Raw genomic sequence first — 22,468 nt, forward strand, 5'->3', positions numbered from 1 at the left:
ACAACATCCCATGAGGGGGATGTAATATCTGAACTCTTGGGGTTTATTTGTTTAACAGCTATTGATTGAGGACCTCCTGTATGCCAGGCCCTGTTCCAGGACCGAAGATACAGCATTAACTCAGCAGGTAAAAAACCCTGACTTCCTGGGGTTTTCATTCCATTGATTGCAAGTGTCGGAGAAACGTCTTAGACTCGTGTAGGCTTATCTAACTAAGACAACAATGGTTGTCGTTGTCTGAGGCATGGTGAGAGCCTGGAGGTCAGGGAAGTCACTGGGGCTCTTCTCCCGCTTAGGCCGTCTCAGTTCTGCCTCCTGTTTGTTCTTCCTGTGCTTCATTCTCAGGGACAATATGGCCAGCAGCCCCAGGCTTCTCTCAGTAAGTCCAAAGAGAGCCTTTCTTTCTTAATGGGTCCAGTAAAAATCCCAATCCTCACTCCCATTGGCTAGACTTAGTCACCTGCACTTATGCCTGAGCTCATCCCTGAGGTTGTGGAACAAGATGCTCTAATTGGCTGGGCCTGGGGCATGTGCTCACTCTGCAGCTGGCAAGTGGGGTCCCTGGTACGGGAACCAGAGGAATGGGGAGCTGGGGAATGGTGGTTTCCCAGGGAGAAATCATGATGCTAGAGGAAGAGAGAATACATTATTTTTACAGGAGGGGAACTGAGTTTCAGAGATATTAAATGACTTGCCTAAGGAGCAGCTAGTTATACATCTGGTTATACATCTATAACCAGAATTTGAACTCGGGCGTCTTTGATTCCAGCACCTGAGCTCTGATCTTTGGCTGCCCCCCACCTGCCCCCAGGGCCTCCCCCTGGGCACAGGCAGCCTGTGGCAGCAGAGAGAAGGGAGTCTGGAGTTGGCTGGCCCTGAGGTACCCTGGCTCTGCTACTCACTGATTATGTAAACTTTCTGAGTCTCAGTTTCCACCTTTGGGAAAAGGGTTAGTGACCCCTATCTTATAGTGTTGTTGGGAAGATTACACTAGTCAAAGAAGGTAAAACTCCTTGGAAAAGTGCCTAGTTCACGCTCAGGGGGAACTGAATAAATGTTTTTAAAGATAAATCACGTAGTAGGAGCTAAAGTGAAGACATTTTAATGGCTGAAAGGGTGACCTCGCCAAGTTCTTATCCTCAGGTCCCTCCCTCGGCTGTTAGACACTTCTCCGAGTCTCCCTCAAGGGGGCGAGGGCAGGAGCGGAAGACCAGGAGAAAGAGGAGTCGGGGGGAGGGCTTCTCCTCCTACCAGGAGAATAAGACCCGATTACCCGGTCTATCAATGTCAAAGGAAAAGGAAATCCTGCTCCAGGGCGGGAGGGAAACCCCCACCCCATCCCCACTCCAGGGATGTGCAGTGGGAGGAAGGTAGGAGCTCCTTCCTCCCAGAAGCCCCCTCCTGTGATCTCCCATCTGAGTCCTCCGAGAGAGGAGGCTGCTGAAATGCCCCAGGAGTGTATAGGTGTGTGTCCCTGCAGGAGCCACCTTAGTGAAGCACTCTCATCCTAACGCTGATGTCTGCTCACATGCACCCCCTTAGCTTCCCAGCACAGTGAGGTTGCTGAGCAGAGAATAAGCGCACGAGGCTGCGGTGGTGGGCCAGGGGGTGCTCTCAAGTTCGGATGGTTTGGGATTTGTAAATCCTGCTATTCCTGTGCAGTGTCAATATGGCCTGCGGGGACACGGCTAGTTGCTCCTGTAATGCAGCCCATTGCCATCATTATCCAGTGCCTGTTGGACACACACACACAAATACACCAGCCACACGCACAGACACACACACGTACATACCACACACCACACACATACCCCTTCTTGGAGTGAGTGTGCCATACTCCCAGAAAATGGATTATGATTGTTCTAAACCAAGGACAGGCCAACTACAACCTGAAAGCCAAATCTGATGGCCTCCTGTTTTTGTATGGCCCATGAGCTAAATGGTTTTTAATGAAAAAATTAAATAAAATCAAAGAAAAATAATACTTTGTAATACGTGAAAATTATATGAAATTCTTATTTAAGTGTCCATAAATAAAGGTTGTATTTGCCACACCCATTTGTTTGTGTTGTCTAGGGCTGTCTTCCCACTACAAAGGCAGGGTTCAGTAGCTGCATTAGAGGCTGTATGGCCCACGAAGCCTAAAATATTTACTTTCCAGCCCTTTACATAAGTGTGCCCAAGTTTTGGTCTTAGTCAGTCATGATAATCCTGCTCGTTTTTCCCCAGGTCTTTCTTACAGTAAGAGTGGCCACACATTCCAGTTCTTTTCAATGACTATTAAGCATAAGTCTGCTGGGGAGATTTGTGGAAAAGCATTGCTTTTTGGAGGGAAGTAGACAGGTATGGCTGGATGCCACCTTCATCCTACTTTCTGCCTTAAGTGTGGGTATGTTGTCTGGAGTCCACTCAGCCCTTTTCTTTCAGATCTCATTTCTTGCCAAGGAGCAGGAAAACAGAAGGCCAAGAGTCCAGCTGGGAGGGCTGGCTCCGCTGGCTGGGGCTCAGGAAGCAGGGGGGTGCACCCGGGGCATCTGCCAAGGAGCATGGGCTACTTCTTGCCCAGACCGGGTTTGGGTCCAGAGGGGCCACCAGTCACTGGGGCTGAACTGAGGCAGGGTCGGCCCCTCTCCATAACTTGTCTGATGGCTCCTATCTGCTGGCCCTACATCGATGTCCAGAGGTGGATGATGGAATGAGAATCTTCACTCCTGGACACTGGTGGTCGGCACTTTCCTGGGCCTGCCTGAGTGCCTCTGCTCCCAGGTCCTTCCCGAGCAGCTGAAAGAGAAGATGTAGGTAATCTAAAAACTGCTGAATGGATGAGGAAGGGACAGAATGAAGGAAAGAAGGAAAAAATAGAGCTCTTAGGAGGCTTCCCCACACAGGAGCTGACATCAGCTCTCTGAGGTCCCAGGCTGTATATCTTATGCCCATTTAATAGAGGAGGAAACCAAGGCTCCGTAAGACTAATGGACTTCCCAGGGTCATGAGAGTTAGAAGAGATGAAGTGGGGACCAAAACCCCAAAGTTGGTCCGCATCTCTGGGCACAGGCCTCTCCTGCCGCACCTCTTTAGACATCACCTCCAGGTCATGCTAGCCCCAACATACAGAGACACAGACAAAGAACCTACCATCACCCCAGCAAAGCATGAAAGGAACTTGGACAATGTGGGTCTGAGCAGCTGCCCAGAACAGCCTCTCATCCACATCCCCCAGTTCTGCTCTTGGGACCTCCAGGAACACGTCACCTCCTTAGCAGGTCTCAGCTCATATTTACAGGATGAATGAGCTTCCCTGTATCAGTACAAATTCCTCAACAAAAAGTCATAGGCTTTTTCCCAAAAAGCAGGTAAAACTAACGTCACGTTTCCTAGCTTTGCAATGGATTAGAATGTGCATTCTGGAAGCACACTCAGCTTGCTGCTATGCTGTACAAGCAAATGGTGATCATCTCTGAGATCAGAAAGAACAGTTACTGGGCACTCATGCTCATGGGCCACTCACTAAACCAAGCATCTCATTTAAACTTTACAACCGCCCAACCGGGTAGATATTATCATTATTCTCATTTTATGGTTGAGGAATCAGAGGCTCAGAGAAGTTAACTAAGTTGACCAAGGCTGCACAGCTAGTAGATAAACCCAGACCATTGTAAACCCAGGACTTTTGCCTCCATGGAATGAGAAAGGGGACGGCAGAGGAGATTAGGATGGGATGGGTCTGCAGGATGGCCTGGGGAACAAATGACCTCTCCTAACTCTGTAAGGAGGACAGTCAAAGAGAGAGAGGAGCCTCTCACAGAAGCCGAAGTGGGTGAGGCCTTGCGTGTCCACAGGACATGTCATTTGGGCTGGCCTTTCCCTGTTCTGTGCCAGGCTCGGCCCTAGCACAATCCTTCCACCAACAGGACTGTTTGTGGGTATTGTGTGTGCCGGGAATTAGGAGGGGCTGGGCTGGCGGGACTCACCCCCACAGCAGCCTCTGTGGAGGTGCTGATGATTCACCCACCCTTCCCAGGCAGCTGGGCCTGTCCGGGTGTGACTTATGGTAAACAAGCCACAAAATGCCACCCGGGCAGGGGGAGCTGGGGAGAGCAGCTCGGCTCAAAGAGCAGCCCTCACTCTCCTGCCAGACCCCAATCTCCCCCCAAGCCTGACATCCTGGGCTACCCGGTGCCCCTGCCCAAGGCCCACCCCAGCCCAGGGAAGGAAACTTTTTCCTGCCTGTGATGGAGCACCCTGGAAAGTCGCTGCTGGCTCCTCTGCCTCTTCCTCCCAGAAGGTCGCAGGACCCCCAGTGTCCTGGGCTGGCCAGAGCTCTGGCTGCTCTATCCGGGGCTGTGGGTCTTTGGGGGCTTCTGAGAGGTGTGCACACGTAAATCACCTTGCATGCCGTTATTCAACACCCAGTGTAAGTCCAGCAGGGCCCAGGGCCCAAGCTTTGTTGCCCAACTGAGTGACTGAACAGGCCCAGAACTCAGAGTCCAGAGGAGACACCAGAGGAAGCACATCTCAGCCTCAAAGGACTAAAAATGACACTCACGTATAGTGACACAATTAACAAAACAACTGTTAAACTGTGAGACTCTTCCCTGGGTGCTCTGAGATTTTTAAATGGGGGCTGGGATGCTGAGGCAGGTTTCCTGGAGGAGGTGGACCCAAGGTGGTCTGAGCAGGGAGCAGGGAGGTGGGCATGAGTATCGAGGGGGTTCAAGATGAACCTGGTGAGAAACTCAGTGACTCTATGATCCTCTGGGATGGGAGGGTCCTTAAATAACAGGTCTGATGCCAACAGGCCTGTTGCACAGTAACAGAGCTTGGCTGCAGAGGTTACCCCCCGCCCTCTGTAGGATTACCCACAGAGGAACCCACCAAGCACAAGCCCAACCTTCTTGCTTAATCTTCATACCAACCCTGTGGTGGAGGTGTCATTATTGCCCCCATTTTATAGGAGACACTGGGGTTCTAACAGGCTTGTTAACTGCCCAAAGCCGCAGAGACAGGGAGAGAGAAGCAGCTGGACCTACCTTGTCCAACATGGCAGCCACTTAGCTGTGTGGCTCCCGAGCCCTTGAAATGTGGCCATGCCAACTGAGCCAGGCTCTGTAAGCCGAAAAGGACACACTAATTTCAAGGATTTAGTACAAAACAACAGAAAAGAATATAAAATATCTCATTATTATCTCTTTTTAGGACTTATTACAGGTTGAAATTTTGTTTTGGATGTATTGCAGGAAATATAACATATAATTAACTTCATCTGGGTTTTTTTTTTTAATTTTTAATGTGGCTGCTAGAAAATGTAAAATTACTTAGTTGGCTTGCACAGTATTTCCCCTGGACCGTACGTATCCTGCCGAGTGGCTGTCAGCCTCAGCTCGAAAACCTCTCGAGATGGCATATTTGTGTCCTAGGGTGGCCATAACTAAGTGCCACAAACTGAGTGGCTTAAACAACAGAAATTTATTGTCTCACAGTTCTGGAGACTAGAAGTTCAAAATCATGGTGTGCGCAGGGCTGGTTCCTTTTGAGGATGTAAGGGAGACAGTTCCAAGGTCTCCTGCTTGGCTGCGGAGGTCTGCAGGCCATCTCTGGTCTTGTTTGGCTTCTGTCGCCCCACCCCAGTCTCTGCCTTCATCTTCATGTGGTGTCCCCACTGTGTGTGTCTGTGTGCAGATCTCCACCCTTTATAAGGACCCTAGTCATGCTGAATAGGAACCACCCTTCTCCAGGATGGCCTCATCCTAATTTACCTAATTATAGCTGAAACGACCTCCACCTTTAAATAAGGTTACATTCTATTGTACTGGAGGTTAGGATTTCTATATATGAATTTTGGGGGCACATAATTCCACCCCTCGCAGACAGGGAGCTCCCTCCCTCCTCTGTAGCTCATTCTCTATGTGGATCGCCTTGGTAGTGTCCTCTGGTGCCAGCCCACAGATCTGCTAAGGTTGCCTCCTTCTGAGATCACTTGCACATGCCCAGCCCACCCCTGTGAGGTGGCTCAGGGGCCAGGGACACCCATTTCATTTGTTCCTCGGAGCCCAGGTGTAACTGGCCCCACCTTAGGTGAGAGTGCATCTGTTAATGATAACAACTGGGGAGCGGGAAGGAGAGAGTTGATAAGGGAGAGGAGGTTAAAAATAACTGAGGGATGGGTGTGGGGCTGCCAGATGACCTTTGCCCTTTGCAACTCTGATTTACAAACAGCATGGCCAGGAGGTCTCCTGGGTCTGTGGTGGCTATAAAAACCTCATCACCTCCTTAGCTGACACAGATTTTCTGCTCAGCACCCTGGGAATTTCCAAGCCTGGAGATATGTGGTCACGTGGGCCACTTTTCTTTCTGTTCTTCCTGGAAGTCCTTCAACTCCTTCCTAAAAATGGGCTGTTCCTAAAAAAGGAGTGTTCCTGGAGAGGGCCCTGTCTGCAAGTACCTTCCTTATCGGAGTCCCAGTGAAAGGAGGGCTCTCCACACCCCTTCAGAGAGGCAGGTGCCTGGGGCACAGCCCAACTCCTTGCTGTCGGTGTAACTTGGGAAAATTGCAGAATTTATTTGAGTCTTGTTATCTGAAAAATAAGAATAGAAAAAATAGGTATAATAGGAATAAGAAAGAAGGCTCATCCTGCCCACCTCCCCGGGATATGGTGAGGAGTAACCTGAGAGGCGCTGCCAGGCCTGGGGATGCCAAAAGACCAAGCTGGGCACCAGGTCCCACCTGCGTTCGGTTCCGCTCACTCATGGTGCCTTGTCTCTTCGGGATGGTTAGGCGCGTTAGGACCCTCACCGCTCAAAGTGCGGTTCCCCTTGGAGAAGCAGTAGCTCCTGGGAGCTTGTCAGAAATGCAGACTCTCAGGCCCTGCCCCAGACCTTCTGAACCAGAATCTGCACTTTGACAAGATCCCTAAGAGATCTGGGTGCCCAGTGGAGTTTGAAAAGCACTGCAAAGAGTGGGCATTGTTTTTGCTTGTCCTGGACCCATTTCCCCTTCTTCTAGTAAAAGTGATCTTACTTTCTTGGGGAGAATCATCCCCCCAGCCCCCAGCTCTCTGTGCTTCAGTGGGGCTCATCTGCTTTCCAGACCCCTGAGGGGGCGTGGGAACTAGTCCTGGCCAATCAGAACGACCCTGGGACGTTGCTGGAACTGCTGGGAAGGAGAGCTCTCTGCGTGTGGCTTTTATTCAGCCTTCGAAGGGAAGCCTGGAGGTGGTGCCACCATCTTGGTCACTGCTGTGGAGACTCTAAGAATGGAGCCTCCATAGACAGAAGAGTGTGTGTGTGTGTGAAAGGGAGAGAGGCAGAGTCAGAGACAGGGAGATACCTGATCACATCTTTTGGGGTTCTGGCTTGGTCCCAAGACGGATGGCTTTTGGCTTTTGAGTCCATGTAAACCAACCAATCCTGTTTCACCTAAGCCAGTGTGTGATGGGAGTCTGACATGTACAAAGAAAAAGCCCTCCTTTCATGATGAAGAAGGCAAGGTTTGCATCCATGTGGAGCTCGCCCTCTGACTCCTGCATTATGGTGGTGAGTGGGAGTACCCTGACAGAGGGCTGCACAAGCTGCAGCACGTCGCTGAGCTTCTTGGGGAAGAGGGGTCAGGGAGGGCTTCCCAGAAGATTGCTTCTGAGCGGACTGTGAAGAACAAATGGAGTTATCCGGTGGGCAATGCAAGTGAGGGTCCAGGCAGAGGGAAGCATGCGAGCCAAGGCAGGAAGCAGTGAGGGGCTCAGGGTGGCACAGGGGACAGGGGAGGCCAGGTGGGGAAGAGAGGGCTGCAATGATACAAAGCTGGGACTGTCTGCTGCTATACCCCAGGGTGTGCCCAAGGGAATCAATGGGAAAAGGAATGGGGGAGGAGCATCTGGAGACAGAAGGTCTTAACTACTGAATAAAGTCGATGCTCGAGGTCCTCCGGAACACTGGGGGCACCCTGGTGTGATGGAAAGACAGCTGGCATCATAGCCAGAAGACCTAGGTGGGAACTCAGGTTGGCCACTAATAGTTGCATGATTTCGGTGAGTCCCTTCACTCTTCTGGTTCTCGTCTGTAAAAATGGAGATTCAGACTTCCTACCTCCAAAGGGCTACAATGAGCATTGGTTGAGACTATGACAGAGGAGCACTTTAAATCTGCAAAGCATGATTTAAACCTGCAGCCTGGGGGGCAGGAAAGTCGCTGCAGGCTAAGGCTGTTGGGGCTGGGGAGTGTGTATAGGGAGGCCGTTCTCTGCTGTGAATATAAACTCCCTGGCATCTGCCTCCCTACCCCTGTGCACAGAATCTGGTCTCCATCAGGGTGCTGCTCCGGGGCCCTGCCTCCACCTGGCCCTACTTGGTTGATTCCAGTGGGGCTGCCCTCAGACTTGGACTTCTGAGATACTCCTGTTGTGCCCCATTTCCTTGAGTCCCCAGTCACCAGGCTCAGTCGCGAGATGCAAGAGCAAAACAGGTCTTTATTGCTAGTTCGAACTACCGTCTCAGTTGCCCGTCAGAACACAGGACTCGGTCTGAGACCCTGAACAAAGAGCCCTTCTTGCTTTTATACTTTTGGAACAGTTAGGGGCTTTCCAAGGGGGGGGTGGTTTATTGTGACCTTAGTTGATTGGCTGAAGAGGGTCAGGGTCTTGTTGCACAGGTTTCTGGGCATGGTTTCTGCTGGAATGGGCGTGGCTTGAGCGGGAAACTTCTTATTCGAGATGGAAGACACAAAATGGAGGCAGGGTTATGTGGGGGACATAGTTATTCAAGATGGAAGACACAAAATGGAGGCAGGGGGGTCCCACACTGCCAACCCCCAGCACTCCTAGCCTGGGATCTGGGTGGAAATGCAGCATCCCTGAGGTGCTGGGAAAAGGAAAGGGCTGCGGCTTCCCATCCTAGGGCCGGAAGATGCCTGGAACCACAGATGCGTCCTACTGAGCTCTTCCTGCACGGGCCAGTTACCAGGTCCAACAATGACAGGCACCAACTGATACACTCCTCACATTCATTCTCCACCCCACAGCATCCCCATTTTAAAGATCGAAAAATGGCTCAGAGAGGTAAAGATACTTGCCCAAGGTCCCACAGCTACCAAGTAGCAAGACAAGGTCTAGAGCTGGGTGGGTCTGATTGAGAGCCTGGCTCTGTCCTCTAAGTCACAGGGCTACCCACGTAAATGCTCAGCACTCTCATCAAACCCAGGCAGAGGGAGGATTCACTCTTTGGCTCCCTCCTGCCTCTCCTGTCTTGCCGTTTCACCCTCCCTAAGCCTGAAGAACAGGATGGAGGCAATCTATAGGTGTAATGACCTCTGGACGTAGATAAAGGGCTAAGGAGGCAGGTGACAGACAAGTCAAAACCCAAAGGGCTGGACCTGTACTGGTGGAATAGTGAGCAGTGGGTGACATTTCAGGCCTGGGTCCCACTTGAACACTCCCTAGAAAGCATATCTGTTGAGCAGTGTCCTAGCTCTGGAGAAAGGCCTGGCCTGGCTGGCTTTCCCTGCCCTGCCCCTAGGCTTCTTGCCAGGAAGATCTGGGCGTGGGGGATCAGCTTTTACACGGAATTGCCAAACACGTCCCTGCCTCCACACTAGAGCTCTCAGGAGAAAGGGGACAGTGGCCAGGGACCAAAGACAGCCACGGCGGTCCAGAGCCACTTGTTGAGGAGAAGCTTCACTCCATTCCATTGACCTCTGCGCAGAGGGGCAAATGAGTGGCCTCAAGGCATATGCTGATGGTCAGTGGTTCTTTTTCCCAGCCAGGCCCAAACCCGATTCCCCTCGATGGTGACAGGTCTGCTCAGGACTGAAGGGGTTCCTGGTATGCTGGCAGAGCAGGATGGGATGGTCACATATTTCCTGAGGTTTCTGGAGTCACACTGGGACTGGCAGGGGTGATGGGTGGGAGTGTGGGTGCAAGATAGGGGTCAGAAGACCCCTGCCTCCAAGGAGGGGGAAGCCACATTCCCAGAAGCGCAGAGCACTCTCACCCCTGTAGGCCTTGTGCTCATGAGGGCCGTGGAGGGAGGCCCTGCGTGCGCCTGCACATGGTCCATCTGCTCTGTGTGAGCTGCAGGCCTCCGGTGGGGAGCTGCTCGGTGTAAACAGTTAGCTGTGGGTCCACGAGGGGCAGGTGGGGGTAGTGGGGAGGGTGGGGGCTGGGAGTTATCTTTGCCTCTGAATCTGCTGTGTGTGCATGTTGTGGGTGGAAGTGCGAGCAGTGGTGTGAGTGGAGAATTATCTGTTGCCTGTGGGCGCAGTTTTGTGTGTGAATTTCATGTGGCTCTGTCAGTTGTGGGGGATGTCAGCGGGAATACTGCTGTCTTCCTGAGCCTGTTTCGCGTGTATTTGTTGGGCATAGGGATGATTCGTGAGCGTGTGTGAGTAGGTGAATTATCTGCTGGATGTGTGACTCCACACGAGTCCATGTCCTGTGCGTTAGACTGGCAGATCCCCGTAGTGACGTGAGAGGAGGGTGTCAAGTGTGAGCCCACTGAGTGGACAGGCCAAGCATGTCTACCCAGGGGCAGGCCCAGCATTTAGTCAGCGCTCATCCCTGACCCAAGGGCAGGAGCTCCCATCCCAGGACTCAACTGACCTCAATTAACTCCCAGTGAACAACTGGTTAATACCCGGCATGGGGGTGGGGTGGGGTGAATATGCCCCCTTGGGCTTCTTTCCCCCACCCATACGCCTTTTCAGAGCTAAAAGCTGCAAACTGCTTCACAGCACAAAGCCTCTGGATCACGTTTACCACTTTTTTTTAGAAGGAAAATTGCTGGTGACACTTCCAACTTTGCCTCGGCTCCCAGAAAGCGGCTTTCAGCAAGACGTGTCTTCACGCCAACGCCCGCATCTTGGAGCACCAGACATTCCTGGGCATTGTTGTAAATTAGGGGGATATTAGAATAATAAAGCCAATACTGAAAGAGGGAGGAAAAAACGCCTGTGCCTTTGTGCGAGGCTGGGAGGAAGTTGGGGGTGAGGGGAGGCAGGAGGAGGAGAGGGGAGGGAGCAAAGGAGAGGCCGGCCAATGGGAGGGGGGCAGGCGAGAGGGGCTCCCTGTGCAGAATCAGGGTGACCCGGCCAGTTACGAGGCTTCAGGGACAGTCCGACACCAGGAACTGGCCGGGCTGCGCTCTGGCCCTGCGGGAGGCTGGGGGGTGGGGCGCAGGTAGGGGGCAGGGTTGGGGGAAGCAGAAGTCTCTAGGGGCAGGGGGTGGCTATGCTCTATACGCTCTATCAGGAAGCCACAGCAGGAGAGGGCGGGGGAAGGGGCTTCCTCTCCCACCCACATCCGTTTCTGGACTCTCAGATCCTCTCACCTGTGTGGCAGCTGTAAGGCTAGAATGAAAAGGCCCCCCTCAGTGACATAAGCTGCATTGGACCTTACCAGGCTTCAGGCCCACTCCTTCCTGATTCCTTCCTTCTTAGCAGAGACAAGACCCCAGCAGAGAAAGATCTGCTGCCCATCTGGGGAGCGCTGGCTGACAATGGGAGAGGGTGTGCTTGCTGGATCTGATCTGGATTCCAGGCACAAGTCCTAAAACACAAAGCCCAGCATGGCAGACGGCTGCTCCCCCCCAGCACAGTTGCTGGGCGGAGAGTTGCCAAATGACTTTTTCCTTCTGAGTTCCGTTGAGGGAAACTGTGAGGAAATAAATTTCTTCTCAATATGCTATGGATTGATTCCAGCTAGCTTCCCAGTGGCCCATAAAATACTAGCAACATTTATTGGGTACATGTTTTGTGCCAAGTGCTATTATGTAGACCTTAAAGAAGGAAGCTATTAGCAACTCCATTCCTGAGAAGAGAGAGAGTAGGTGACTCTGTCAAATGCACATAGGCTAGGAAATCCCAGGGCCAAGATTAGAGCCCAGGCAGTTGCCCACCAGAGCCTTGTACTTAACCACCAGATCACCCTGCTTTTCAAGAAAAGGTAGGTTTGTGAAATGCAGCAAGGAGGGGACAGACGAGCATCTTGGGGGCCAGGTGACTCACCCCCAGGAAGGTGAGGCACAGGGCAAGTGTTCCTGGGGAACAGGTCTGGTTCCAGAGTGGGCTCCCTGAGATGACACAGCCAGGACTGTGGGAAAGCCGAGTGCAGGGGGGTTACTTCCGGAAGGAAGGAGCAAGGGCTCAGCGTGGCCTGCAGACACAAGTCAGGGCAGCAGGCACGGCAGGATGAAAGGCCTGAGCAAGGGCAGATGGTTTGGGGCCCAGGGCTGGCAGGTGCCATCAGCAGGAGTAAATGGGGCCGACATCCCTGTGGCCCGTCACTGGTGCTGCAAGTGTCCCTAACTCTGTAGGCAAACCGAGTGTTCTAACCAGCTTTGGAGGCTGTGCTGGGTGGTAGCCCTCTGGGGACGGGGACCTCAGCGGGCTGTGGTCTCAAAGACAGGTCTTTGGAGGAAGAACTGGCCAGCCCCATGGTTGATGGCGGAGAAAGGATCCCAGCACCATTCTTTACTTAACAAATCTTGAGATTCTGCCATTGTAGTACATAGATGGTCTCCTTGTGATTTTCCAAGGTTCCATAGTATTCTGATATGTGCTCATCCCACATTCTAGTTAGCCAGTCTCACAGTAATGGACTTTTAGGTTTTCATCTATTATAAACAGTACACCTGTGGGTCTATATGGGAGGAAAATGCCTAGAAGTTGAATCACCAAATCAAAATGTACAAAAAACCTGTAGAATTCTACAGCACGTTGCCAGTTAGCCCTCCATCAAGGTTGTACCCATTTATCCTCCCCCACTCACCAACAGGGTTAACACATTTTGGTCTTTCCCAAACTGACAGGTAATACATGGTGTCTCAGAATTATTTTAGTTTCCATTTTTCGTTAGAAGATGGATGAGTACCTTTTCTACGTTTAAGAGCCTATGGTGGTTTTGGTGGGATTTCCACCTGTCTCTTCAGGGAATTTTCTTATTTAAATTGCCTTGCCATGGGTAAGAGTCATCAGCATTGTCATAAGCACCTTTAAACTAGTGAAATAGAATTGTTTTCCCAAGGACCAGGTGAATGCGTAAAATAAGACCTGAGTTCCTTGGTTGTTTAATGGGGAAGCTGAGGCATTGGGCAATAAGAACTCAAGTTCTTTGACCCCTTCTCCCAGCTCATGCTTGGTTTCTGCACCTTAGGATGAGAAGCTGGCCTGCTATGACCCTTGATGTCAGCCCAGAGCAGCCCCACAGATCTCGCTCAGCCTTGGGGTTTCAGCAGTGCAGTGGAGCGACTCATTGTGAGGTGAGCTGCCAGCAAGTTTATTGTCTCAGCTGCTGATTGTTGAGGTGCTCCACTGATGGACAAGGAGAAGGGGCTCCAGGGGCCCCAGCTGCAATGCTGTCCTTGGCATCACCACCCACACAGCCAGTGGGGCTCCTCCTGGGACTGCAGCCTGCCCTCCAACATCATCCCTGCAGTGGTGGGGGCGCAAAGCAGAAGGGGGACTTGGGGGTTGCCAGGAGAAAACAGTATTGTCCCAGCAGAGAGAGGGTCTAGCTATTCAACTTTGGACAAACCAGCTCCTCTCTCTGGCCCCTCTGTCAACATCTACAAAACAGAAGCTTAGGTACCGTGGTTGACCCTTTCTGCTTTAAAATGTGTCTGCCTTTTCCTCAAGTGAGCCCCACTCATTTTCTCCTCAGGGTCTTTGCACTGGCTGTTCCCTCTGCTAGAACCCTGTTCCTTCCATCTTCACATGCCAACCCTCTCATCATCCTGTTGCAGCCCAGGTACCGTGTCCTCAAAGAAGTTGCCTGACGCTCTGGCGCGCCATCCCTGAGTTCCATCACCACCACCACCTTTCAGAATCAGCGGATTACTGACTTGTTTCCTTGGGATGGTTGGTCCCAGTGAGGGCAGGGCTGTGTCTGTGTTGTTCCTTTTGTCCCAGTGTCCTGCCCAGTGCCTGGTGCCGAGGAGGCTGTGGCAACAAAGACCAGCAGGGGCTCTGCAGGTTGCAGGCCAGCAGAGGAGGGAGCCATCCATGCTGTGCAGCCCCCCGGGGCAGGTGAGGCTGGGCTTCTTCAGGAGGGACCCGGGGGGCAGTCAGACCAGAGGAAGGGACTCCACGGTACAGTCCCAAATCCTGGCATTCAGTGGCTTATCTGCCCTAGCCTGTCAGACCTCTGGGGTCTGGGGACCCTTTACACTCTTCATGAGAACTATAGGCTCATCTACCAGTAAAGGAAGTGTTTTCCAGTGTCCCCCTCACAGGTTTGTAAGTTTTAGTTTATAGTCTGGAGATAAGACAGGAAAGACATTCCTTATCACCCCCACAGGTCACCCAGAAGCAGAATGTATAAGGGCCCTTTATTTCCCTTATCTCAGTCAGACATCTCTTGGTGAGTCCTGTCCCTCTGTCGCCAATGATGTGACCCAGCTCTGCTTTATGTTATTGTTAATAGGGTCACAGGAGGCTCATCTCAGACCTCCCCTCCCACCCACCGCCTGGGACTGGCTGGGGTGCCACCACTCTGCACACCTTCCCCAGGCACCATCCTACTCTCCGCAAGGCACACCACGGCCTTTTCTGCCTCCACCTAAGTCTCCATCGACATGTTCAGCGCAGTGTGTAGAACAAGAAAGACTCCAAAGTGCACCTCCACCTGTAAGGGAGGTCGTCAAGCAAGCCAAGGATCACCTAGAGTATGGCTGTCAGCCTCAGCCCTCCTGGCTTCTTGTCAGGGGCTGGCCTGGGTGCTGCACGGTGTTCAGCAGCATCCCTGGCCTCTGCCCACTAGATACCAAAGTACCTTCCACCCCAGTGTGACAACTTTCAAGCCCTCCAGACATAGCAAAGTATCCAGCTGAGAAACAATCCATTGGTTTACACAGTGGAATTCTCTGCAGCCATTAAGTATGACAAATAATAGTACAGGTAATTATAACTGATTGTTGTTGAGGGCCACTATATACCAGGCTCAGTTCTAAGCTTTGCACATGGTAACTTCTGTAATCCTCACAGCAACCCCATTTCACATATGAGGAAACTGAGGCACAGGGAGTTTGATTAACTTGTCTAAGGTCACATAGCCTGAAGATGCTCTTGACATTGTTATGGGAAAAAGAGCAAGAAAACAGTACGTGTATTATAATTTCTTTCTTTGTGTGTTAAGAAGCAGGTATGCTATCTGCCTCCACCCGCCCCCCCCATGTGCATGCACACATATATGTATCACAAAATATATGTGTTATGAGCAGTTCTGTCTAGATCAGGTTGTGAATGAAAATTATTTTACTTTTGTTTCTCTGTAGTTTCATGTATATGTTATTGGTGAAACCAGAAAGAAACATGGTCTCATCTCCAGCCTTGCAGCCTTAAAGGTGAGATACCCTCAACCCCATTACAAGTCTACAGTGATAGGAAGGGACTCCAGTGCATTTGAGGTGTCTCTGGGGTCTTGTCTGGAGTTGGAGGTTGATACAGATCCACCAGAGACCAATGGGCACTTCCCAGAAGCCTCAGGGACACTCACACTTTTGCCCCTTTCCGGAAGGCGGTAGGGTGGGGACACTTCATCCAATGACTAGCAGTTAGAGAATATGTAAGACTTTAAAATGGCTGAGCGGCCCTGTGAGCCAAGTTGTGGGAAGAATGGAGACTGTCCCAGTGGCCCCAGCATGGCAGGAACTGGGGCAGGAGCAGGCAGGCAGGCAGACAGACAGACAGACAGCACAACTATAGGGAGCTTGATTCTTTTAAAACAATTTTAAATAACACCCAACATGACTATTTTATGTTATAAATAGCATACCTTATCATTCCCAATATAACCACTGACTCTACATTTATAAGAGTTTTGAACTGTAAGATGATTATTTTTAAGGCTAGAAAAAAGTAAATCCAAACATTAACAGTAGCAGGGTAGAGGCTAAAATAGAAATGGGCTTTAGAACCCGAAAACCTGAGCTGAGTCCTGCTCTGCTCACACTAGCCCTTCACTTAAGGCCCCGTTTCTTTAGGCCTCTGTCTGGTTCACGTCGGTGTGAACGGCCAGCAGGGGCCTCGGAGTCTGAGCACAGTTCCTGGCACGAGGCTTCCATTGCCCTGACTGGGAACTGCTATTACCGTAGGACGGCGACCTTGTGATTAGTTTGCCCCCTTTATACTCAGCTCAGTTTGCTTGAGGCATATTATTTTTAGAATTAGAAAGGAAAAACAAAACAGCTCATAAAGCTGGAAGGAAGGTGAGGCGTGATGGGGGAGATATGATTTGCAGGGAGCAAAGGACAGAGAGACAGATGCTCTTTAGAAACCACGGGCTGTGGGGCCTGGAATCTAACCCATGCTTAACAAGGCTGAGAGGGGCAGTGGGCACACCCACGGGTTTCCTCGCTGGGAATTTCCTGCCTTTGAGCCCACACACCTGTCCCCAGTCTGCAGATCTCAGGGAAACCCCAGGGCACCAAGCCACTCACACACGCCCACTGCCAGCATCCAGGCCTGCAGGGCCCCAGTTGGGGTTACAGGAGCCCACCAGCCAGCCTCTCTCTCGCTCTCCGTGCTGTGCCCCTGGGCTGCGGTTTCTGATGTGTCTGTGATGTGGGGTAAGAAACAAAGGCCTAGGACCCAGAATCGGTGTTCTGTTCCACAGGTCTCATCTTCCTGTTCTTTCTTCATTTCTTTTCTTCTTTTTTATTGTAAATATTATTAATAACCAAAGTCATTCCTTTAGGTAAGTTGGACTTAATCAAAATTTAAAACTTGTGCATCATAGGGCACTCTCACAGAGTAAAAAGGCAACTCACAGAATGGGAAAAAATATTTGCAGATCATGTATCTGATAAAGAATTAAAATGCAGAATATATAAAGAACCCCTACAACTCAACAACAAAACAAACAACCCAATTAAAAAATGGGCAACAGGCTTGAATAGACATTTCTCCAAAGAAGATAGACAAATGGTCGATAAGTACATGAAGAGATGCTCACCATCTTTAGTCATTAAAAAGTGCAAATCAAAACCACAGTGAGATACCATTTCACATCTCTTATTGTAGCTTTTATCAACAAAAGGAGAAAACAAGTGTTGTCAAGGATGTGGAGAAACTGGAACCCTGTGTCATTGCTAGTGGGAATGTAAAATGGTTCAACCCCTATGGAAAACAGTATGGAGGCTCCTCAACAAATTCAACATAGAATTATCATATAATCCAGCAATTCTACTTCTAGGTATGTACACAAAAGAACTGAAAGCAGGGACTCAGATCTGTACACCAATGTTCATAGCGTTCACAATAGCTAAAGTGGAAACAATTCAAATGTTCCCTGGCAGATGAATATATAACCAAGGTGATATATATACACACAATGGAATATTATTCTGCCTTAAGAAGAATGGAAATTCTGATAGGTACTACAACATAGATAAACCTTAAAGACATTAGGCTAAGCAAAATAAGCCAAACAAAAAAGACAAATATGATCCCATTTACAAGAGATACCTGAAATAGACAAATTCATAGAGATAGAAAGCAGAATAGTGGTTACCAGGGTTAGGGGGAGAGGATGATTGGGGAGTTATTGTTTAATGGGCACAGAATTTCAGTTTGGGATGATGAAAAGTTCTGGATATGGTTGGTGGTGATGGTAGCACCAACGGTGTGAATGCACCTAATGCCACTGACCTGTACCTTCGAAATGGTTAAAATGGTAAACTGTATTATGTGTATTTTATCATAAAAAAAAATGCAATGGAAAGACCATTAAATATCTGCTAGTGCAAACCCTTCTGCAGAGAAATAATGAGGCTCAGATATGTAGGAAAAAAGGTCACTCATTTCAAATCATTTTTGATACCTGAAGTATTAACAGGGATTCTTGAGTTTAAACAATGTAGATAAAGCGAAACTCCCTTCAGGCCACTCTCCCTAACCACATCCCCTCCTTAGGGGAAAGCCATGCTGAAATCACTTTGTGTGAATTCTTCCAGATCTTTTTTGTAGATTTACAGAAATGGAACCATTCTGTCCTATTTTGCAACTTGCCCTTTACTCTTAATGTTATTTCTCAGAGATCTTTCCATGTCAGTTCATATGAGCTTCTTCATTCTTCTCAGCTGCAGTTCAGCAGGTCATAGCCTGCACATACCACAGTTAAACGTTCCACTACTGTCAAACACTTAGGCTGTTTTAAGTATTTGCCTATTACAGACAATTCAGCACAAATTCCTTTGTACACATACAGTAGTGTTCTTTAGGAAAACTTCTATTTACTTATTAAAGTTACAAGCGTGTGGAATAAATGTCAATAAAAGAGATGCCATTTATTAGTGCTCAGGGAATCCTAAATATTATCCATCATAATGTTACATTATTAGCCCTCCAATCAACCCCATGAGGAAGTCGAGCTATCCCCGTAGATGAGGGGAAGGTCCAGAAGAGGGAAGGTCCAGAAAATGAGTCATTTGCCTCCAGTCACAGAACTTATGAGAGAGCCCTGGGCCTTCAGGTGAACCTGGCTTAACCATGCAAAGCAGCTCAATTTGTGATGTCCTCCAGACCAGCACTAAGATTTCCTTCCCTCTGTGCCCTGACGTGTGACATAGGCCTGGAACGTCACAGGCACTAGCAAATGCTCCTTGAATGTTGTTGAGCAAATGAAGGAATGGATGGGTGTGTGGAACTCTGCTGCAGCTCTCGGCACTCTGTGGCTAGCGTCTGTCCATACTCCTGTCCACGCACCTGTGCCTGACCACTGCTCCTGGCCTGGGCCCCATCTGCAAAGGGGGGTTGGCACCACCAGTCTTTCCAGCTTCATTCTCAGCTGTCCCAGAGCATGTCTTTCTACCTCATCCACTGGAGGGTGATCTCTTGCCTAGATCTCATGGGCCCCCTGCCCTGAGATAGTCCCTGTCCCCAGACACCTGGCCAGACCTACTCGGCCCTCAACCCTCATTGCAGTCCAGGCCCTCCCTGGCTCTGATCCTTCAGTGTACTTGCAGGGCTCTTATCTTTCTTGCATTATATTCTTACTTCTTTTTTGAAGTTTGAATGGCCGTTATCCCCTTTGAAAATGCTACCCGGAATGAGCCTAATACAGATGAAGAGGCTGAGGTGCAGAGAGGCCATGTGATTTACCAGTGGGCAGTGAAAGGCAGTCACCCCTGGGTCTCTGCAGCCTCTGATGCCCATGTCCATCCTGTTACACTGAGACAAACCGGAAGGAGGCTCACTTGTTATCAAATGGGAGTTGCACAGGATCCAGAGCTGAGAGGAACATTCATTTCTTGATACCAGCTCTGCCCCCAGAACCACATGGAGTAAGTCCTGATGCCACACTGAGTACTAGGCCCCAGTGCCTTGAGTGGCCTAGACTGCAGTTAGGGTCAGTAGACCCTCCCTGTCCCCTGGTTCTCTGGAGCTCCCTCTTGGCTTCTCTGCTATGTGGTCAACTCCCTAAGAGCAGAATCTTCTCTTTCAGGCCTGGAGCAGGTGCTGATTAAACATCTATTTTATTCCTGTTTCAGTCACTTGCCCTTCAACTGTTGACTCCAACTGAAATGGGGTGAAGGAGGCAAGGAAAAGGAGTAGCTCATTTCCCCTTATAATATCCAAAGCTCCAGTCCTCATAACAATAGCATCTGCATTATTATTAGTGCCAGGCACTGCTCACATAGCCATCACCTCATTTCCTTCCCATATCACCCGAGGGGGCAGGTGGGGGTTCGGCAACATGGGTGAAGGGGGTCAAAAGTTACAAATTTCCAGTTATAAAGTAAATAAGTCATGGTATATAATGTACAGGATGGTGACTATGGTTAATAATACTATATTATGTGTTTGGAAGTTGCTAAGAGAGTAGATCTTAAGTTCTCATCACAAGAAAATATTTATAACTGTGTGGTGATGGATGTTAACTATACTTAATGAGGTGATCATTTTGCAACATGTGCAAATACCGAATCATTATGTCATACACCTGAAACTAATTTAATGTTCTATGTCAATTATACCTCAATAGACAAGCAAACAAAAAACCTGGTATTGTCTCCATTTCACAGATGGGAAGTAGAGGCTTGAGGGAGTAAGGAACTTAAGTAACGTTAATGCTGCTGAAGTGTGGCAGTCTGAGACCAAAACCCTGACTCGTGGTCATTGCACTTGGCAGTTCCCAGCAGTATCAGCCAGGGTCCAGTGGGAAGCAGGACACATTTAAATTGGATAGTTGAGGAGGGTAAAAAAGGGACCGTGTACAAGCGTGTCAGCAGGTCTAGGGAGCCACAGTGGAGGCTGCGGTACCTCAGAGTGATGGCAGCTCATGGATAGCACCCTGGGCCAGAGCCAGATGGGAAGAGAGAGTTACCAGAACCTGAGCCCGCAGGACTGGGTGGAGAAGCTCCCCTGACAAGAGCTACAGGGAGACAGGCAGCAGCCCTAGAGGGGGAAAACCCGAACTTGCTCACCTTCCGCCTTCCTTCCTTCCCTCCATCTCCAGCCGGGCCCCACTGGCTAAATCTAGCTGGAGGCTGGAGAGCAAGGGAGCCCACTGGTGTAATCCACAGAGGTCAGCTTGCAGCCATAGTGGAAAGGAGAGAACAGGTGGAGGAGGGCAGGGCAGCCAACAGAAGGCCCCCGGCATACCAGTCAGGTAGGGTTAGCAGACTCACTAGATGTGGCTGCAAGATGGATGGATCTTGGGACCTAAGAGGCACAGAGATGGAGATTTTCTACTTTAAGATTCAACCCAGGCTGCATCAGTCCTGGCTCAGAAGCAACCATTTCTCTAGACTCATAAAAACAGAGAATGGATGACTGATTACCGTGGTGGAGGCAGGGGTGAGGGGTTAGGGTGGTGGGAGAGGCACGAATTAAATAGGTGAAGGGGATGAAGACATACAAACTTCAAATTATAAAACAATCGTCACAGGGATGGAAGTGTAGCACAGAGAATATAGCTTCTGATATTGTAATATCTTTGTATGGTGACAGATGGTAACTACACTTACCATGGAGAGTGTATTTCATAATGCATCTAATTGATGAATCACTAAGTTGTTCATCTGAAATCAATACAATATTGTATATAAACTGTATTTCAATTAAAAAATTATTATAAAAGAAACCCAACCATTTCTCCTCCCCCTTACCTCCACCAAAGAGAACAGGCAGAGGGAAGGCTGGGTGTTGGGTGGGACCCCTCTCTAGGCAGTGTGTCAGTGTCCCAGAACTCAGAGCCCTGAACCCCACCCCTACTTGCCAGGAGAGGATCCCAGACCCACCATGGGCCTCCACTTATAGGTAATCTAGAAATGTCAGTACTTAGAAAAGGCAGAACCCTGGATGAGACCACAACAAATGCATGAAGACCGTGGGTCGCCAGTCCTGAAGCATTGGCTGACACCCCATTGTATATGCCCTGCACTGCGAGGAGGCCACAGACTGGAATCAGACCCAGGTCCTGCCCACATATGGCCACAGTCTAATAGGGGACTCAGTCATGTAAAATATAAATTACAGGATGGCATGGGTAAATGTGTGAGTAGAAGAAATATGTACACACGCAACTCAACAATAAAAAGAAAACTCAAAAAATGGGTAAATAATTTAAATAAATATTTCTCCAGAGAATGTATACAAATGGCCAATAAGTGCATAAAAAGATATACATTAGAGACTGGCAAATCAAAACCTCAATGAGATACTGCTTGACACCACTAGCATGGCTTAATAAAAAAGGCAGATAATAACAAGTCCTGGAAAAGGTGTGGAGAAACTGGAATCCTCATGCATTGCTGGAGGGAATGTAAAATGGTGCAGCTTATTTGGAAAAGAGTTTGGCAGTTTGTTAAAATGTTAAACATAGAATTACCATATGACCCAGCAATTCCACTTTTAGGTACATATCCAAAAGAATTGAAAACATCTGACCACACAAAAACTTGTACACAAATGTTGTTAGCAGCGTTATTCAGAATAGCCCCAAAGTGAAAATGACACAGATGTCCATGAATCATGAACAGATAAATACAGGATGGTATATCCATACAATAGAATATTATTCAGCCATAAAGATGAATGAAGCACATTCAACTGATAATAGTGAAACTGTTCTAATGCAGTAAGTTTTTCCTTTCTCCACATTTGGGAAATATAAAACATTTAATTTTTAAGAAATGAAAGATCTGAAAATACAAAGTGAAAGTTATGAAAGTTCTGGGTAAGTGAAATTTCTTAAAAGAAATGAAACCCAAGACTTTTAGCTGCAAATGTATTATCTTCTTCCTTCATAACAAAAAAGTGGGATTTACCATTTAAAATACCTGTTTATCTAATTCCTATTTTTAACACATGTCAACTTTACGTTGGATTCTTTTTATTTACTTCCTATTTATGAAAAAAATAAAAACAGCCCACACGGGGAAATAAATTTGAACAGTAATAGCAGAGCATTAGCTATGAAGATGCATTTTTATTCTTTTAACTGAATCTTTCACTTCAATCTTTTTATTTACCTCTCTGATGG

The 22,468-nt window shown here is 49.1% G+C and overlaps 1 long non-coding RNA gene across 2 annotated transcripts; it reads left to right on the plus strand.

The window, feature by feature from the left end:
- Positions 1-11,285: 11,285 nt before the first annotated feature.
- Positions 11,286-21,981, plus strand: LOC108407832 (uncharacterized). Of its 2 annotated transcripts, XR_012133028.1 has the most exons (5): positions 11,286-13,244; positions 13,646-14,010; positions 14,408-14,880; positions 15,258-15,326; positions 17,005-21,981. It is a non-coding gene; the product is annotated as an uncharacterized lncRNA (long non-coding RNA). The 2 variants fall into 2 exon arrangements; XR_001855828.3 differs by having other exon boundaries at positions 14,408-21,981.
- The last annotated feature ends 487 nt before the right edge of the window (positions 21,982-22,468 follow it).

This window comes from Manis javanica, chromosome 7, assembly GCF_040802235.1.
Source record: "Manis javanica isolate MJ-LG chromosome 7, MJ_LKY, whole genome shotgun sequence".
Lineage (NCBI taxonomy): Eukaryota > Metazoa > Chordata > Mammalia > Pholidota > Manidae > Manis > Manis javanica.